The sequence below is a fragment of the Bos indicus genome, chromosome 17, assembly GCF_029378745.1.
Source record: "Bos indicus isolate NIAB-ARS_2022 breed Sahiwal x Tharparkar chromosome 17, NIAB-ARS_B.indTharparkar_mat_pri_1.0, whole genome shotgun sequence".
Classification (NCBI taxonomy): domain Eukaryota; kingdom Metazoa; phylum Chordata; class Mammalia; order Artiodactyla; family Bovidae; genus Bos; species Bos indicus.
Window position 1 is genome coordinate 8,726,945 of NC_091776.1, and position 20,449 is coordinate 8,747,393.

Here is a 20,449-nt window from a genome sequence, read left to right on the forward strand (position 1 = left end):
CTTTCCAGCAGGTGGCCAAAGTATTAGAGCTCCAGGTTCAACTTCAGTCCTTCCCTTTAGGGTTGACTGGTTTGATCTCCTTGCAGTCCAAGGGACTCTCAAAAGTTTTCTCCAGCACAACAATTTGAAAGCATCAATTCTTCAGCACTCAGCCTTTCTCATGGCCTAGCTCTCATATCTGTACACGACTACTGGAAAAAGCATTGCTTTGACTAAACAGACCTTTGTCAACATAGTGATGTCTCTCCTTTTAATATGTTGCCTAAATTTATCATATCTTTCCTTCCAAGGATCAAGCATCTTTTAACTTCATGGCTGTAGTCACCACCCACAGTGATTTTGGAGCCCAAGAAAATAAAATCTATTACTTCTTCCAGTTTTCCCCTTTCTATTTGTCAGGTTCTATGATCTCAGTTTTTTGAATGTTGAGTTTCAACCAGCGTTTTCACGCTCCTCTTTTACCCTCATCAAGAGACTCTGTAGTTCCTCTTCACTCTCTGCCATTAGAGTGGTATCATCTGAGGTTGATGATATTTCACCTGGCAATCTTGATTCCGGTTTGTGATTCATTCAGCCCAGCATTTAACATGATGTACTCTGCATATAATTTAAGTAAATACAGTGACAATATATATTCTGGTGTACTCCTTTCCCAATTTTGAAGCAGTTTGTTGTTCTATGTCCAGTTCTAATTGTTGCTTCTTTACCTTCATACAAGTTTCAGAGAAAACAAGTCAGGTGGTCTAGTAATCACATTTCTTCGAGAATGTTCCAGTTTGTTGTGATCCACACAGTCAAAGGTTTTTGCATTGTCAATGAAGCAGAAGTAGATGTTTTTCTGGAATTCCCTTGCTTTTTTATAATACAACAGATGTTGGCAATTTGATTTCTTGTTCCTTTGCCTTTTCTAAACCCAGCATGGACATCTGGAAGTTCTTGGTTCACTGTGAAACATAGCTTAAAGGATTTTGAGCATAACCTTGTTAGCATGTGAAATGAGTGCAACTGTGTGGTAGTTTGAACATTCTTTGGCATTGCCTTTCTTTGGGATTGGAATGAAAACTGACCTTTTCCAATCTTGTGGCCACTGCTGAGTTTTCCAAATTTGCTGGCATATTGAGTACAGCACTTTCACAGAGTCATCTTTTAAGATTTGAAATAGCTCAGCTGGAATTTTGTCACTTCCACTAGCTTTGTTCATAGAAATGCTTCTTAAGGCCCACTTGACTTCACACTCTAGGATTTCCAGTTCTAGGTGAGTGACCACACTGTTGTGTTTATCTGGGTCATTATGACCTTTTTTGTATTCTTCTGTGTATTTTTGCCACCTCTTCTTAATTTCTTCTGTTTCTGTTACATCCTTAACACTTTTGTCCTTTATTGTGTCCATCCTTGCTTGAAATGTTCCCTTGGTATCTCCAATTTTCTTGAAGAGATCTCTAGTCTTTCTCATTCTATTGTTTTCCTCTATTTCTTTGCATTGTTTATTTAAGAAGGTCTTCTTATCTTTCCTTGCTGTTCTCTGAAACTCTGTATTCGGTTGGATATATCTTTCCCTTTTTCCCTTGCCTGTCACTTCTCTTCTTTCTTCATCTATTTGTAAAGCCTCCACAGAGCCTTCTTGCATTTCTTTTTCTTTGGGATGGTTTTGGTCACTGCCTCCTGTACAATGTTATGAACCTCTGTCCACAGTTCTTCAGGTACTCTGTCTACCAGATTTAAACCCTTGAATCTGTTCCTCACCTCTGCTGTATAATCATGCTGCTGCTGCTGCTAAGTCACTTCAGTTGCGTCCCACTCTGCACAACCCCATAGACGGCAGCCCACCAGGCTCCCCCGTCCCTGGGATTCTCCAGGCAAGAACACTGGAGTGGGTTGCCATTTCCTTCTCCAATGCATGAAAATGAAAAGGGAAAGTGAAGTCGCTCAGTCGTGTCTGACTCCTAGCAACCCCACGAACTGCAGCCCACCAGGCCCTTCCGTCCATGGGATTTTCCAGGCAAGAGTACTGGAGTGGGGTGCCATTGTCTTCTCAGTGTATAATCATAAGGGATTTGATTTAGATTATACCTGAATGGCCTAGTGGTTTTCCCCACTTTGTTCAATTTAAGCCTGAATTTTACAATAAGGAGCTCATGATTTGCACCAGGTCTTATTTTTGCTGACTGTATAGAGCTTCTCTGTCTTTAGATACAGAAAGAATATAATCAATCTGACTCTGGTATTCACCATGTGGTCATGTCCATGTGTAGAGTCATCTCTTGTGTTGCTGGAGGAGGGTGTTTGCTAAGAACAGCATATTCTCTTGAAAGACTGTTAGCCTTTGCCCTGCTTCTTTCTGTGCTCCAAGGCCAAGCTTGCCTGTTACTCCAGGTACCTCTTGACTTTCTACTTTTGCATTCCAATCCCCTATGATGAAAAGGACATCTTTTGGGGGTTAGTTTTAGGAGGTGTTGTAGGTCTTCATCGAACCATTCAACTTCAGCTTCTTTGGCATTAGTGGTTGGGGCAGAGACTTGGATTACTGTAGTATTGAATGGTTTTCCTTGGAAATAAATTGAGATCATTCTGTCATTTTTGAGGCTGCACCCAAGTACTGCATTTCAGAATCTTTTGTTGACTATGAGGGCTACTCCATTTCTTCTATGGGATTCTTGCCCACAGTGGTAGATATAAAGGTTATCTGAATTAAATATACCCATTCTCATCCATTTTAGTGGAGAAGGAAATGGCAACCCACTCCAGTGTTCTTGCCTGGAGAATCTGAGGGACGGGGGAGCCTGGTGGGCTGCCATCTATGGGGTCACACAGAGTCGGACACGACTGAAGTGACTTAGCAGCATTAGCATCCATTTTAGTTCACTAATTCCTAGGATGTTGATGTTCAATCTTGCCATCTCCTGCTTGACTCCATCCAATTCACCTTGATTAATGGACCTAAGGATATCAAAGTAGTCAATCTTAAAAGAAATCAACCTTGAATATTCATTGGAAGGACTGATGCTGAAGCTTAAGCTGAAGAGCCTATACTTTGGCCACCCAATGCCAAGAGCCAACTCATTGGAAAAGATTTGATGCTGGGAAATTTTGAGGGCAGGAGGAGAAGCGGATGACAGAGAATGAGATGGTTGGATGGCATCACCAATTCAATGGACATGAGTTTGAGCAAACTCAGGGAGACAGTGAAGGACAGGGAAGTCTGGCAATTTGCAGTCCATGGGTCGCAAAGAGTCAGACATGACTTAGTGACTGAACAACAATAAATGGATCTAACGTTCCAGGTCCCTATGCATCGGACTATACCTTCACCACTAGACATATCCACAGCAGAGTGTCGTTTCCGCTTTGGCCCAGCCTCTTCATTCTTTCTGGAGCTATTAGTAATTGCTCTCTGCTTTTCCCCAGCAGCATATTGTACACCTTCTCACCTGAGGGGCTCATCTACCAGTGTCATATCTTTTTGCCTCCATAATGTTCATGGGGTTCTCATGGCAAGAATACTGGAGTTGGTTGCCATTTCTTCCTTCTGTGGACCGTGTTTTGTCAGAACTCTACACTATGACCAGTCCATCGTGGGTGGCCCTGCATGGCATAGCTCGTAGCTTCATTGAATTATGCAAGGCCCTTCACCACAACAAGGCTGTGATCCATGAAGGGGATATATATAATACCATATGTGAAATAGATAGCTAGTGGGAAGCTTTTATAAAGCACAAGATGCTCCTTAGTTCAGTGCTCTGTGATCTGGGGGTGGGTTGGGGGTGGCGGAAAGGAAATTCAAGAGTGGGGGAATAAATGTAAACATATAGCTGATCCTTTTCATTGTACAGCAGAAGCTAACACAACATTGTAGAGCAATTATCTGCAATTAAAAATTGAAAGGAAATGGAACTATTTTCCATGGTTCAAAAGATTGCTGGGAAGACTCAAAGAATAATTGAATGCTAAATATTTTTAAAATTTAAAATGCTATGTATTTTTTTAAGATTTACAATAATTGCAAAATATTTGTTAAAATTTATTTAAAATTTTTATTTTAAAAAATCTATATCCCCTGGAGAAGGAAATGGCAACCCACTCCAGTACTCTTGCCTGGAGAATCCCATGGACAGAGGAGCCTGGCAGGCTACAGTCCATGGGGTCACAAGAGTCAGACAGGACTTAGTGACTAAACCACCACACCATATATTCAGTATTACTGGGATCTTTTTCTTATATTTCTCTAGTCATTTCTTGATAGTTCAATATTTAAATAAAACTTTTGAAATACTGAGATCACACTTTACAAAAAGGAGATAGATTGCAAACATTTTTCAAAGTAGTGTCTAATTTCCTTGGATTCCAAATCCAGGGTAAGAATACCATGCTGGGACAGTTTCTTTTCCTAGGAACATTTACATCTCTAATTTTCACTACCCTTGGTCACCTTGATATTTCAAAACAAATGTTTTGTCTTGTATTTATATTGGGATCCTTTATTAAACTAAGGTACAATTTGTTTTTAATTATTCTGTCCTTCCACCTTCATCTATAAGATGACATTCCAGCTAATCCACAAGAGAAGAGGGTGAAAGGAGAATCAGGCAATTACAAGGTTAGTCTGTATTTTCAAATTATCACCTGAGGCTTTATTCAGGTAATTTCAATTAACTTCTATGGAAATTACTCAGGTAAAACCTCAGCACATGCTACTGGAACTAGATTCAGTGCTATAGAGCTACACAGCTGCTAAGGAGTTTAAGCTATAATTTTTTTCAAATGTATCAAAAAATATTGCTCCCAAGACTGACCTATGTGACATGTTCCCCAAGGTCTAATGCAAATTACGATCACTGTGATATAAAGATCTCTGAGACCAGGGTCATAATAGAAACATTAGCAGACCCTTCACTACAGCAGCCCTGCAGGGGGCCATTAAGGTATTTTATGACAGTGCTCTTGCCAGCCTAAAAGCAAGTGGCAAAGAGCTGGAAACATAAGCAACTGTAAAAAGAAAACACAAGAAAAACTCAGTGAAAGACAATGAAGACATCATTAAAAACATAAAGGCAATGAAAGTGTCTATGGTGTATTTTCCATTATCTGTGACCTTGGGTTTCCTTTGTGGCTCTGTGTTCATTATCTTTTTAAGAACAGTACTGCTTTATCCTCTTAGGCTCATACATTCTTTGCATGATTCAGGGGAAGAGGAGGGGCAGATCCCTAAGCTAGCTGTCAAAAAAAAAAAATATTTACTGTTGATTGTAAGAGTAAAACATCCTGGGAGAGTTTTCCCTCTGCAAGTCTTCATTATTGTCTCTCGGGGAACCCACCCAGGATGACAGGAAGATAAAAATTAGATTGAGCCCTTTTACACTGTTTTGACTGTTGCTATCTTCCCAGGGTGTTATTCATATTTAAAAATTCCATTTCCTACCTCAAAAAGGCAGCCGGTTAGCAAAACACCATTTATTCAACAAAAGAGATCTCTTAAACCACAAACTGCCAGATTATCCTAGATTAGAATCACAGAGAAAAATAATCTAGCTGCAGAAATATGTTTCTCAACGTAAATTGTGATCCACATTTGGGCCCTTTTTTTCCCCATTGGCTGCACTGTACGACATGACACGCAGAACTTTAATGAGGGATTGAACTCATGTACCCTGCAGTGAGGGCAGGGAGCCTTACCAATGGGCCACCAGGGAAGAAGAAATGTATAAGTGATTTCCAGCAAATCCTCTCTAAATATCATAATTAAGAGGTTCCTTAACTCTTCATGCATTTAACTTTTCCCTTCTGTAGGGTTGCTTTTTTTTTTTTTTTAATGTAGCATAAGACCCAAACAATTTTCATTGAAGTGTAAATCAAATATGTATTTACTCTGAATGAAGTGAGAAATAGGGCTAATTTCTTAACTGCTTTCTTTCATAATACATTTCATTCCAGGTATCACAAGGTTAAGTTTGATGTCAGTACAGACTACCAGGAAAATAGTCCCATTTCTTCTATTTGCTTTGCATGTGTGAATGCAGTCTTTACATAACCTTTGCTTTTTTTTTTTTTTGTATAACATTAAATTAAATGTGACCACAAAGTCTGTATTTTTCCAATTTTTAGGTGAAATTTGATGAAAAGTTTGGCAACTTAATTCTCATAAAAATGATTAAGTAGAATTATACTGGCAAGCCTTAGCTATCACGTAATATTTGGAAAGATAGTGAATAGGAAAGTCTCTCTCTGTATGTCTCTCTCATCAAATAACTTTTCTATAAGATTCTTCCATAATAAAATTTAGGTCCTAAATTAAGCAATTAAGCATGAAACATTGGGATTTACTCTTTGTGATTAGTCTGAAACAGATTGCTTTCTTTTCCTTAGAAATAGTCATTTTACAGGTCAATTAAATTATACTAATAAATTTTTGTCATTACCAATACTTCATTTTTATTTGATTTTCTACCGCTACAACTCTTAACTAAATGATTTTTTAAAGTCATTAGATATGAACCACAAAATAGAAATTATTTGCAGAGATTACTGTATTTCTCTTCATTTTAAAAAACTTTCAGAACTGACCTGTACCATTCCTTTTTAAAAAAAGAACTTATTTGTTTTCTTCTGTGGGTCTTAGTTGCAGCATACAGGACCTTTAGGTGTGGAATGCGGAATCTAGTTCCGTTGCAGGAAGGGGGACCCCTTCCAGGGCTCGAAACTGGGTTCTTGTCTAACACTTGGAAATGAATTGTCCCAGGAGACACATGTGCTGACAAAGCAAGAGATTTTATTGGGAAAGGGCACCCGGGTGGAGAGCAGGAGGGTAAGGGAACCCAGGAGAACAGCTCTGCTGCGTGGCTTGCAGGTTGTCCTTAGCCAGTCATTCTGACTCAGACTCCTTCCTGATGGTGCACGCCTTGTCCATCCAAGACGGATGCCAGAGAGAGGATTCTGGGAGGTGGTCAGAAACGTGGTGTCTCCTTTTGACCTTTGCCGAACTCTTCTGGTGGGTGGAGGCTTATTAATTCCATGTTCCTTACCAGGACCTCCTGTCATAAAACAACTCGTGCCAATGGTTACTATGGTGCCTGGCCAGGGTGGGCAGTTTCAATCAGTGTGCTTCCCCTAACAGTTCCCTGACCAGTGTTTGAACCAAGGACCCCTGTATTGGGAGCACAGAGTCTTAGCCACTGGACCACCAGGGAAGTGCCCTGACTATAGAATTCTTCAGGCTTATATTTAGTTAACCTTTGAGAATTTTCTTTTGTATGTGATGAGGTACAAGACCTGCTAACCCAAAATATGACACCTTAGCATACCGAACACTTTAAGCTGTGGGCGTTTGACAAAACAGCCGAAGCAAAAGAGCACTTTCATTTTACTCCACCCTTCTCCCTTAAAACAGGCAAGAAATCCTCCATGTGAGAGCTACCCGCCCCAAACCTGAGAAAAGAAGCGTCCTTATGTCCAAAGAAAGGGATTCCAAGAGGAATGTAAAAAACACGCCTTGCTACGTTTCTACCAGTTTACTACACTTATTGAATACTCTCTTGGTGGGGAGGGGGGCAACTTTATACTTCAATAAAAGACAAATGAAGAGACATCTGAGTGTCCTGGCTAGAAGTTCCTTATATTTTACAGAAGATAATACTTTCTATTGGGAGGCTTTCCAGGTAAAGAATCTGCCTGCCAAAGTAGGAGACATGGGTTCAATTCCTGGGCTGAGAAGATCCCCTGGAGAAAGGGAATGGCAACCCATTCCAGTATTCTTGCCTGGAGAACCCCATGGACAGAGGACTCTGGTAGGCCACAGTTCATAGGGTCACAAAGAGTCGGGGGCAAATGAACGACTGAACAATAACAATGGAGAGCTCTCAGGTCAGAGGCACTCACACTGTACCTGACAGTTGACATGTGAATTCAGTTAATCAGTCAATCCTTTCTGTATTCTTCTACAAATTGAATGCAAACTCAATATCTGTTAAGATCATTGAGGAATTCAATAAAACTATTTAAAAAGTTATCTGGCAAATAGAAGTCCACAAACATCAACAGCCTTACAAATGAAAAATAAACAAGGAGAACTTACCATACCAGTTTTTAAGACATATTCTAAAAGACAGATGCCAGATCCTAAACGGGGTATACTTTTACATGGGAAAAGACCCAGGTAAGAATTCCATTAACTTTCATTTTCCCAAAGCAGACAGCCCAAGGAAAGAGGTAAAAATGAAACAAAGGCCCCAAACTGTGTCCCCACTTGTAAGGTAAAGTACTTCCACCCCAGTGAAGATCAGTCTTTTGCCAATAGGTTTAGCAAATCCTTTATCCTTGAGGAATAATACACAGCGAGCAGAGCAGAGGTTCCTTAGGAGCAAAAAGGTAGAAATTATGGAGAGTTGTCTTTTGTGGAGGTGAGAGTGGGAGTTTGGAGATTGGGGGAAAGGAGTTTCCCTCTACAATAATATTCAATCAGAAGGATATATCATAAGTCACTGAGCCATGTTCAGATTCTCAGAAAATCAGTGTGCCTAGTTTTGAGCATAAATGATATTGATATACATTTGTAATTTTCAAGCATTTTGTATTTGTCTCTCCCGATCTATGTATTATCTATGTATCTACCTATCAGTTCATCTATTTATAAATCTATGTTTGCAAAAATGCAGCAACAAGAAGAACAGAAAGAAACCTAATTGTCCTTTCACATAAGTACGTGTAAGATGGATATTTACTTGCACAGTGAGCAAGTTCACATTTGCCCACAGGAAGATAAGTGTAGTTCACTTTGTCCAGTAGCTTTATTTTCATTTTTTTAATTAGTTATTGACTCTGAATTCAATGGCATAGACTTGGCAATCAGCAAAAACCATTTTGATTCAAACATTAGTATTTATATAGACGACTGAGACCTGCTTGGAACCTGAAAATGTTTTCTATGAGAGGACTGGATTCAACTTCCTTGAGGCTAATTTCTGGATCAAGGATTTTGCTATTGCCCACACTTGTTCTAGAGTATGATCTAAAGATGGCAAAACTGATTTTTTAAAGATATTAAGGCTATCAGTCTCCAACTCAGTATGGAATTTGAACTTACTGTATGTGGGCTAAATTGAAGCAATTATAATTTCCATACTTACACACACTCTCTTACTTCCTTCCCCCAGTACTTCAACCTAAAGCAACCATCCTCAGCTTGGTTGAATATTTAAAATATTTTAAAATATTCTAGAGATTGCCTCACATTTGCCTTCTCAAATAGTGTTTGTAGAACTAAGAAAGGTGGTTACTTAAGCTGTTGATACCTTTTGGTTCATCCCATCACTCATCCATTGAACAAGTATTTATCAAGAACTTTTACTTTGCCACCAAGAATTCTTAATCCACTGGTGAATAAAATAGGCAAAGTCCATGCTCAATGGAGGTGATATAAACAAATAAAGGTAATTAGTGATGAGCATATGCTACACAGAAACAGTAAAAAAAAAATGAGTTGAGATAGAAAGTAATGGAAAGAGATGATTTTGGATGGGGCTTTTTTATTGGCAAATCTAAGTGGGGAAGACCATTGACATTTTTCTGATGTAAGTAGATACATTCATGTAAAATTCAGGAATAAATCTTTAAAATACAAATATAGCATGTGACTATTATTTAATGAAGTAATAGAGAAAAGTTTATCACAGTTCTGTGAAGTCATTTTGATACATCAAGTAAAAATTGCAGAGTTCCAGATAAAGTCTCGCCTTGATGCTATTTCCAGTAACTGACAATAGCAGGTTTGGACAGCCTCATTTTAGTTGTCTTAGCAAGTAAGGCACATTCCCTCAGAAGTCATGCCAACTAGCACCAGGTCAAGAAGATTGAACTGCTCTGAGAAGGAATTCCAAGCACGGCACACCCAAGACCAGGACCTGAGATGATCAGCCAAGAAATTCTACTACAGAAGAGCCAAGCCACTAGCCTCCACCTCCTAATCAAGGACGCTGGTGTGCGTGTGTGTGTGTGTGTGTGTGTGTGTGTGTGTAGATAAGCCACTGAACTTACTCCGAAGACAGTGAAAAACCTGACAAAATTTAGAAACGACAGTGATTCCTGGGTGCAACACAAGCTATTTTAGCAAAACAGTCATTTATAAGTAAATACATTATATCCTTCATGATTAATTTCTCTACCTACATACTAAACATGAAGCACAAAAGATGTCTTAGTTCCTGCTAAGGACGAAATTTTTATAAAGCTGTATAATGTCATTTTTGGAAGATAAACTGCCTTTGCTCTAGAGCTTTGCACACACGTGCAAAACACACCCCCAGCAACATCTGTGGTCACCAGAACATATATCAATACTTCCTGCCGTGACTTCTTCATAGATTAAGTGCAGCTCAGTGATTTAAAGTTTAGTTGTTAAGAATGCATCTAGATGACTTTTTTTTTTAATAAAAAGTTTAACCACTAAAGGAGCTCAATGACCCTTTATTCCCACACAGTGCTTATGACCGCTTCTAGAAATCAGCCATGTAAATATTCTGCCCTGTGTCAACTAACACAGGAACTGGTTGAGCTAGGTTGTTGGAAAGTTGGCAGGGTGTGTAAATTTACAAGAATCTATTATTTATACTGTAAAATTTATAGTCTGTCTGTGGAGTAACAGGTGTAGCCCCTGTGGGTCAACAATCCTGTGAATTATGCATGGGGAAAGGAAAGCAATACCATATAAACCAGTTTGGTATTGTTCATTTTGGGAAATAGCTTTTCCTCTAATGACTGACTGAAAATGCTTCCTTAGCAGGTTTGCATGCTACATGGTCATGTGAGATGGTTGAGGCTACTTCCTTCATGCTTAACAGACCAAGAGTTTAATCCTGGAGTCACCTTTGACTATTTGCTGGGGTTTTTTAAATTATTATTATTATTTTGGTCAAGACATTTTAAACAGAGTTAAACTAAGTCTCAGTTTTATTACCTGAAGAATAAGGAAAACAATATGTAGGTAATTGATTTTTAGCTAGCAGAGTCCTAATAGCTGGAATCTATTATTATTTAACAGGTATGAAGTTCTTAATTATTTGATAGAAAGGACAGGACTAAAAAGGAAATTATTTTTATGTGGCAATTACTGAGGTCAAAACTGTGTGACTCCATGATTGATTGTATGTTATAACTGCTCATTGTCATTATGTTTTAATTTAATATAGATTCTGGATATCATCAACAGTAATAATGGAGAATACGGTTGCGTGATGATGAGAGAAAAGAAGCAGATATGTGGCACCTGGAAGTTTGTTCTCTAATTCAGACTTCAGACTGTAGAACTTCAGTTACAATGCCGAAATACAGCCTCTGTGCACTGGGGCTGAATCAAATCTTGGAAGCGGAGTTTTGGGTGAATTAGAGAAGAATAGCATTATAGCTTTGCCAGGCAAAGAGGGCCACCGAGGTGCGTCAGCTCAAAAACTGCGCATCCCAAGCTGGGAGAGATTTAGTGAGGAGTTTTATAGCGATGGTCCAAGCGGTATTGCTGATAAGGACCGGGTTGAGTCCAGGACAGTGAAGGAAGAGGAACCCTGGTGTGCTGCAGTTCACGGGGTCGCAAAGAGTCCAGCCGACTTAGTGACTGAACAACAAGGGTCTACGCTCCTTTAATCTGGCCTCAGGGGTCTTCTGATGAGTGTCTGTGGTTCTTGAGGTTACGCCATGACCTTTTCTCTGGAATGAAGAATGCTTCAAGGAGTTAACATCTTCCATTTGCTGTGGGTTTCAGCTCTGCCGGAGAGGTCAACGGTATTGTTATATGTATCCCTTGGGGCAAAACCAGGATCCCAGGCATGGCTGTACTATTCTTTCTTGGCTGCTTCTCCTTTGTCTCTGTGGCCACTCCTGTCCCTGATTAGCAACGGTTTCAACCTGCTCTTGGGACTCAGGGAAGGCCACAAAGGCTAAATGAAATCTATATCCTACAAATAAGAAACGGAGGACACAGATAGGCTTCCATGCCCAGGAGCCCCACAGGGTCCTGCTCAGTTTCAGTTATTGAATATTACCATTTGAACAACAAAATGCTGATCTAAAAATATCTGATTGAGGGTTCAATATTATGACCCACTATATGTAAAAGAAAGCTCCTATGGAGGGACATATGTAAAGGAGAAGGAAGGCTAGGTCATTTGTCACAGATTTCCAGTTGGTTATGGAGGAAACTACCTCAATATATTGACATTCAGAAGTCACAAAATTGGAAATGTACAGTAGTCATAGCAATACAATTAGTATTTACTGGACATTTACTCTGTGCAGATGTTCTGTTAAATGTGCTTTATGTATAATTTCATCATTTAATTCCTACAAGAAATCTAAGAGGTGGGCACTGGTATTATTTTTCAAATGGGGAAACTGAGGCTCAATAAGGCAGAGTAAGTTATGTAATGATGCACAGGAAACAGGGGGTAAAGCCAGAACACTTTGACTCCAGAGTTCAGAATTATGTAGCTCTTAAAAATTATCTAGTATAAACTTAACAGGATTACTTGTTTCTCTGCAAACAACTAGATGAAGATTTTTGTTATGGTGCCCAATGCAACTGAGACAATGACATATGAGACAGATGAATGCCTACCTTCTTCCAATAAAAGTGTTTCTTTTAAAAATATGGAACGAAATTTCCATAAATCTTGTCAACTCTGTTTTGAAATTTTCTTACGATGACTCATAAGCATAAAAACCAAAACCATGAAAGAATGATGGGAAATCTAAACAAGTTGGGGGGGGGGAATGTATTTTTGAATCTCAACAAAACTGTCTATTCACTTTATTTTTGTGGCCTTGATTTCCCTAAAACATAAATATCACATTTATGTCTCAGTGGGGGGTACTGCAGAAGGTGAGCCATGTTCTTTACAAAGGAAGTTCATTTTTCTCTCAAATGACAAATTATCTCATTCTTAGAATTCTGTTTTGGGACCAGATGATAATTCATAGTCTCACTTCTCTTTAAGATTGAAGACATTAAAGATTTCTTACATAGCTTATGCTATGATAGTTAAGATGTAAAGAGCTGAGTTCCAAAGCACCATTTCTGTCATGATTTTACACTTGCAATGTCTGGCCCAAGGCCTCTAGATGAGTCTTAAAGGCAGGGAGAAGGAAGACCCTGGGGTTTGTTGGTTTGCTTACTTGTGTGTTTGCTTACTGGAGATAAATGCCAAGAAGTCAATTATTTCCCTTCTTCAAAACAGTCTTAGCTAAGAAATGATAAACATGTCTCACAGTGTAGGGAAATTTGGTGGAAATCCTGTAGAGATCTAGAAAATGCTTAAGCCAGGGAGCCCAAATACAAACTCTAGACAAGACAAGAAGAAGCAGGAGGAGGAGGAGGGGGAGGAAGAAGAGGAGAAGGAGGCGGAGGAGAGAGGGAGGAGGAGGAGAGGAAGGGAAGGAGGAAGGGGAGGAGGAAGCCCTAAGAAAGGAAGAAGTGACACATGAAAATGATGAAGGAAATGAGGATACGTATGAGGAGGGTCAAGAAGGAAAGTGATTCTTGATATCCTTAAAAGACCTACCATTGTGTGGGGCATGAGCACCTGTGCAAAAAGCAAGGACAGGCATAGAGAACACGGGCACTGTAGGAATCACAAAAGTGGCATGGGACTTCTAAAGAGCTCAGGAGAAACTAGTTGAACACTAATTGTAGCCAAGAGCAGCTACAAGCAGCTCATTCATGTGAGCCTGAGTTGTCAGGCAAAATTTAACTCTGCCTTATAATCATGTAGGGCTTCCCTAGTGGCTCAGACTGGTAAAGAATCCACCTGCAATGCAGGAGACCTAGGCTTGATCCCTGGGTTGGGAAGATCCCTTGGAGAAGAGAATGACAACCCACTCCAGTATTCTTGCCTGGAGAATTCCATGGCCAGAGGAGCCTGGTGGGATACAGTCCATGGAGTTGCAAAGAGTTGGACATGACTGAGCCGCTAACAGTTTATAATCATTTATGTATGGAATCAGATCACTAAGCTCCTGAAAGAGAGCAATCAGAGACCCCACTTGTTTTAACCAATGAAAATATGATAATAAGATAAATAATTAGTCAATAAGCAAACAAACAAATAACTATAGATAGAAGAATTCTGATATAGTGGGCAAAAATCTCCCATTCAAACAAGAAAACAATGTTTTTCTCTTAAAGCCAAAGCAATCTATAAAATCTCTACCAATAAAATCATAATATGCATATCAGAGAAGACTTTTAACTTTTGACAGAGTTTGCAAAAAAATTTAAATGAATACACTCCAATTAGGGAAAGGACACATTTCCCAAGACTCATGCTTTTGCTCATATTTCACAAAATAGAATATTAAAAATACAACTGGAAAAGTTGCTCTTGAAACTGATTATTAAACAATCTCAGACAATGAGGTATGTATTAGCACCTTTGTTACCAGAAAGCTAGTAGAAGTGGACCTGAGAGAATAAAAATAGGATATTTTGAAAGAAAATTGTATTTAAATGTTGAATTAAAACTACTGACATTGCATATCACTATGCCTATAGCTGCATTATTCTAGCCCAGGTTTCCAGAATGACATACCACAGACTGGTGTGCGTACACATCAGAGATTTATTCTATCACAGTTCTGGAGCGGGGTCTCAGAATATGGTTCTGGTGAGGGCTGTCTTCCTGGCTTACAGACACCACCTTCTTACTGTGTCGTGACATGGCCTCTCCTTGGTGTGTGAGTACAGAAGGAGCAAGACCCTCTTTCTTCCTCTTCTTACACGAACAGAAATTCCATTATGAAGGCCCTACTCCCTTGACCTAATCTAACCGTAATTACCAAAGTGTTCATCTCCAAACATCATCATATTGGAGGTCAGGAGTTTAACATATTAATTTCAGGGGCTATAAACATTCAGTTCATAACATATATGTATATCTATAATCACTCAATAAAAGTTAAAACCCTTTTGGAACTTCCCTGGTGATTCAGTGGTTAAGAACCGGCCTTCCAGTACAAGGGATGTGGGTTCAATCCCTGGTCAGGGAACTATGATCTCCCATGCTGCTAACTTGCTTCAGTCGTGTCCAACTCTGTGCAACCCCATAGACGGCGGCCCACCAAGCTCCCCTGTCCCTGGGATTCTCCAGGCAAGAACACTGGAGTGGGTTGCCATTTCTTTCTCCAATGCATGAAAGGGAAAAGTGAAAGTGAAGTTGCTCAGTCGTGTCCAACTTGTCGTGACCCCATGGTCTGCAGCCTACCAGGCTCCTCCATCCATGGGATTTTCCAGGCAAGAGTACTGGAGTGGGGTGCCATTGCCTTCTACAATGATCTCCCATACCATGGGGCAAATAAGCCAGTGTTCCACAACAAGAGAAGCCCATGCACTGTAACGAAAACCCAGGATATCCAAAAATTAAAATAAAATATATAATCAATTTTTTAAACAAACTAAAGTTCTTTATGATACCCTACATTTCTACACAGTCTGCTTCCCATTCCCCAAACTTCTTGTCTTCCCACTCAACACCTTGGCTGCTCCGTTGCAGCCATGATAATGTCTTTGAGCCTCTGAACACACTAAGAGAGTTCTCATCTCACAGTGTTTACACTTGGCTCCTCCTCTAACCTGAATTGTCCTCCCAGGTAGCTACCCGATTCACTCTTGCTTCCCGAACATCTCTGCTCAAATATTACAGCATCAGAGGGGTTTTCCTGAGCATCTTGACTATACTAGCAAGCTCTCCTGCCCATCCTCAGCCTACTTTGGCAGGGTATCCCCCTTACCTACCTCACATTTTTCTCTATTGTTCAACAGAGACATTTGCTGATTATCTTAATGTTTCGTTGCTGCTGTTGCTGCTGCTGCTAAGTCGCTTCAGTCGTGTCCAACTCTGTGCGACCCCATAGACGGCAGCCCACCAGGCTCCCCCGTCCCTGGGATTCTCCAGGCAAGAACACTGGAGTGGGTTGCCATTTCCTCCTCCAATGCATGAAAGTGAAAAGTGAAAGTGAAGTCGCTCAGTCATGTCCAACTCTTGGGGACCCCATGGACTACAGTCTACCAGGCTCCTCCGCCCATGGATTCTCCAGGCAAGAGTACTGGAGTGGGGTGCCATTGCCTTTTCCAATGTCTCATTAGGGACCAATATGTCTGTCCACCTCTCTGTCCCCTATATCTATTCCTATATTAGCACATTGTGGCACTCAATAAATAACTGCTGCTGCTGCTGCTGCTGCTAAGTCGCTTCAGTCGTGTCCAACTCTGTGCAACCCCAAAGATGGCAGCCCACCAGGCTCCCCCATCCCTGGGACTCTCCAGGCAAGAACACTGGAGTGGGTTGCCATTTCCTTCTCCAATGCATGAAAGTGAAAAGTGAAAGTGAAGTTGCTCAGTTGTGTCCGACTCTTAGCGACCCTATGGACTGTAGCCCACCAGGCTCCCCCACCCATGGGATTTTCCAGGCAAGAGTACTGGAGTGGGTTGCCATTGCCTTCTCCAAATAACTGCTAAAGTATTTTAAATGAATAAATCATGTGCTATGTATATTTAACTAACTACAGTTGACTCTTGAACAACACAGGAGTTAGGGCCACAGACCACCTGAGCAGTCGAAAACCCCTGTATAACTTTATATCTGGTCCTTCATACCTGCTGTTCTGTATCTCTTCATTCAACCAACCTCAAAACACACGGTACTGTATGTAGTACTTCACTGAAAAAAAGTTCATGGGTAAGTGGACATACACAGTTCAAACTCATGTTGTTCAAGGATCAACTGTATTGTGACATCGAGGCCCAGATTTTACTTCTTACAAACAAATACTTTGCTTGGGGAAAAGGTTTCAGGCAGTAGTCCTTTTTCCCACATGCTGATCCTTATAGCATGCTACTCATCTAATCAAAAAGTAGCCCAGGCAAATCAGACTTTTGTAAAAACAATGGTTTGTGGGTTGTACCCTCTTTGGGGCAACAGGTTCTCAATAACCACATGTTTTATTTAAAGTTAAACATTTCACATACAGAACTAAAATTCTATTCATACTTCAAGGGTCTTTTAATTCAAAATTGAATAAGTACTGCCAAGAGAATTGTTGAGAATACCTAAACCTACACATACTTTATTAAGGAGTTAATAAATTATAGAAAACCATCAATAATACAAAATGGAGAACTAATAAAAACTTTCAATTCCCTCTTGCAAAGAAACTGCAGAAACTTAAGTCAGCTCTGGTTAGGTAAATAATACCTTCCTGGTCCTGTTCTGGGTATCTATTACTTCGTGACTCCCTCCCACTACCGCCTCCGACAAACAGCCACCATTTAGTACATAATCTGCAAATTGGGCAGAAAGTGAAAGTGAAAGTCATTCAGTCATGTCCGGCTGTTTACAACCTCATGGACTATAGAGTCCATGGAATTCTCCAGGCCAGAATCCTGGAGTGGGTAGTCTTTCCCTTCTCTCTCAGGGGATCTTCCCAAACCAGGGATTGAACCCAGATCTCCCACATTGCAGGCGAATTCTTTACCAACTGAGCTATTAGGGAAGACCAATTTGGGCAGAACTCAGTAGTAAAGACTTGTCTCTGTCCCATGTGGCATCAGCTTGACTGGACATCAGATGGTTTGCTCCCAGAATGACTTCCTCACATGGCTGAAGCTTTGATGCTGGCCACCAGCTGGTGCTCAGGAAGGGCTTATGGCCCAGGGGTTCAGTTTCTCTCTGTTTGGGTTCCCTCTTGTGGGCCTTTCCAGAGTTTTCTTCTTGGTTTCCTCATGTCAAGTTACCTTGGTTTACAGAGCAAGTGTCCCAAGAGAACAGGAAGGAAGAACAAAGCATTTTTATCACCTAGACTTGAGAGTTCCCTAGCCTTGCTGCTGCTGCTAAGTCGCTTCAGTCGTGTCCGACTCTGTGCGACCCCATAGATGGCAGCCCATCAGGCTCCACCGTCCCTGGGATTCTCCAGGCAAGAACACTGGAGCGGGTTGCCATTTCCTTCTCCAATGCATGAAAGTCAAAAGTGAAAGTGAAGTCGCTCAGTCCTGTCTGACTCTTAGCGACCCCATGAACTGCAGCCAACCAGGCTCCTCCGTCCATGGGATTTTCCAGGCAAAAGTACTGGAGTGGGTGCCATTGCCTTCTCCGATACTGCCTCTGTAGTCTATTGAGCAGGGTGGGCAGAAGTCCTGCCTGGGTCCAAGGGAAGGAGACAGATTTCCTACCACTTGATGGAGGGGGTGTCAGTGTCGTTGTAAATGGAGCATGGGGCATACTCTTTTGGTGAGGTTCATCTCTGGAAAGTGCAGCCCACCTTAGGACCTGTCCTAATGTTTCTTCTGGATTTATCCAAGTTCTCCGAACTCGATTTGGGAGTCCAGGCCATTCTTTTTTGGCTGTGCTGAGTTGCTACTTGTGTCTCAGCCCTTATTATTAGTTACAGACAATCCTTTTCTGCTTATGCACTAAGCCTTTATCCACAGTTCCTCAGAAGTTTATTTTCTATAAATAACTGGCAAGATCTCTTCCATTAATTAATTACCACTCAGAGAATTGCTTTTTTCTTTTTGGTGACACTAAAGTTTTACTTGAACTTTTCCTTCTTTAGGCATTTGTGTACTTTGGCTACCTGCTTCTGGGTTCTGTATTTTCTCGCCTATTATAGCAATAAGGAAATCTTTCTCCTGGTTTGATGGAAAAACAAAGCAAAGATATTAGATTATTTGCTGACAGGCGCTTGAGAAGAAAATAAATGTTTCCCTTAATTGGGCAGAAATGTGGGTGACATGATGTTGTCTGTGAAACTCTCTTACTCAGACAAACACCCTCACGGGGCAGTTTTCCTTTATTTCCTTTGGCAGATTGGGTACCACAATTCTTCTCTAAATTAACTCTTAAGAGATGAGCCCAGCAGCCATCTAGCTGTGCCAAGGCCTATCCTCTCCCACTACTTACACCATCCTTTCCATGTAGTTATAGCAACTACTGGAGGCCTTGTCACACTTTGGAGGCTCACGGAAAACTGGGATAGATTAGGGTCACCACCATGGATTAGGGCCTTCCCTGGTAGCTCAGTCAGTAAAGAATCTGCCTGCAATGTCAGAGACCTGGGTTCAATCCCTGGGGTGGAAAGAGCCCCTGGATAAGGAATGGCAACCTACTCCAGTATTCTTGTCTGGAAAATCCCATGGACAGAGGAGTGTAATGGTCTGCAGTACATGGGGTCACAAAGAGTCAGACACCACTGAGATCCAACAAACACAAATAAAACAAAATACCGTCTTCCTCCCAAGTACACTAGACAACCATCCTTTAAGGCTTGCTGTTGTGGGTGTTTCTGCACAGAAATTTCAAGGCTACACCTCAGATCCATGTATATTTCCAAGCTTCAGGAACACATTTATTCTTCCTCGCAGGGGAAGAGGAGAATGAAAAAGGATAAAGCTCTATGCTTTCAGATGTCCAGATGCTCTTCCAGAATCCACTCTCTCCACGTTAAGCATTAAAGGTGGTACAGAAGGGGAAATTTGTGCTCTGCAGCCTGGCACACATCTTGATGAAGTATGAGTTGCCAGGCTTTCCTTCCAAGTGCTGTCAATCTTTACATTATCTTCTTGGAGTTTCCCTGTTGAGTCTTAGAAAAGGAAAAGCAGTGTTTTCATTTCTTACCCTAACTCTGCTCTCTCCACAAGGCTTGCTCCCTCTCTCCCTACTCAACCCTCTTCTTTGATCAGGATAATGCTGGGGAGTGGGGAGAGTTGGTGGCTCTTTTCACTAATCCCTGGTAAGAAGGTGCTGCGGCTTCCTGAACACAGAACATGAGATATATTTGCTCTTGGCTTTGCATCTTAGCAAAATTTCTGAAAATCCTACTTGACATCCCATTAAATTCATTATAAAGTTTAATACATGGATTCTATGCATCTATGCATTTTCTATTAAGAATTTGGGCTACAGAAAGGTACTAGAAAGCCTCAGGTAACGTGGATCTTTAAACATTCAACTGCATCTCTCACAGTGGTAAAGCACAACTCTCTTACCTAATTTCATGAACAAATGCTCTGTCATGTAAGCTGCTTCCATGGTTTCCAATATTCCCCCTGAGATGGGCACATCTTCACTCAACGTCTTTTGTGTTTCACCTTCCTATCCCTGGAGATGAAGATTGCACTTTACAGAGAGTAGAAAATGTCTCTCTGAGAATCACCCACGATCTACAAATTCTCTATTCTAGAACTGCCAATTTCATAAGGCCTCTTTCTCATTTTTTTTTTCACACAAAAACAAACAAACAAACAAAAAGGCAGAGGAAGGGTCATAAGAAGTTGCAATTTTCCTAACACCCTCCTAGCAATGGATCCACTAAATCTTACCACCATATTTCTCTTGTGTGGTGCAAACATGGATATAAAACTACGGATAAAGATATAAATGCAGATAAACCATGAAGTTTGTTGTACAAACTCCATGTCGTTCGT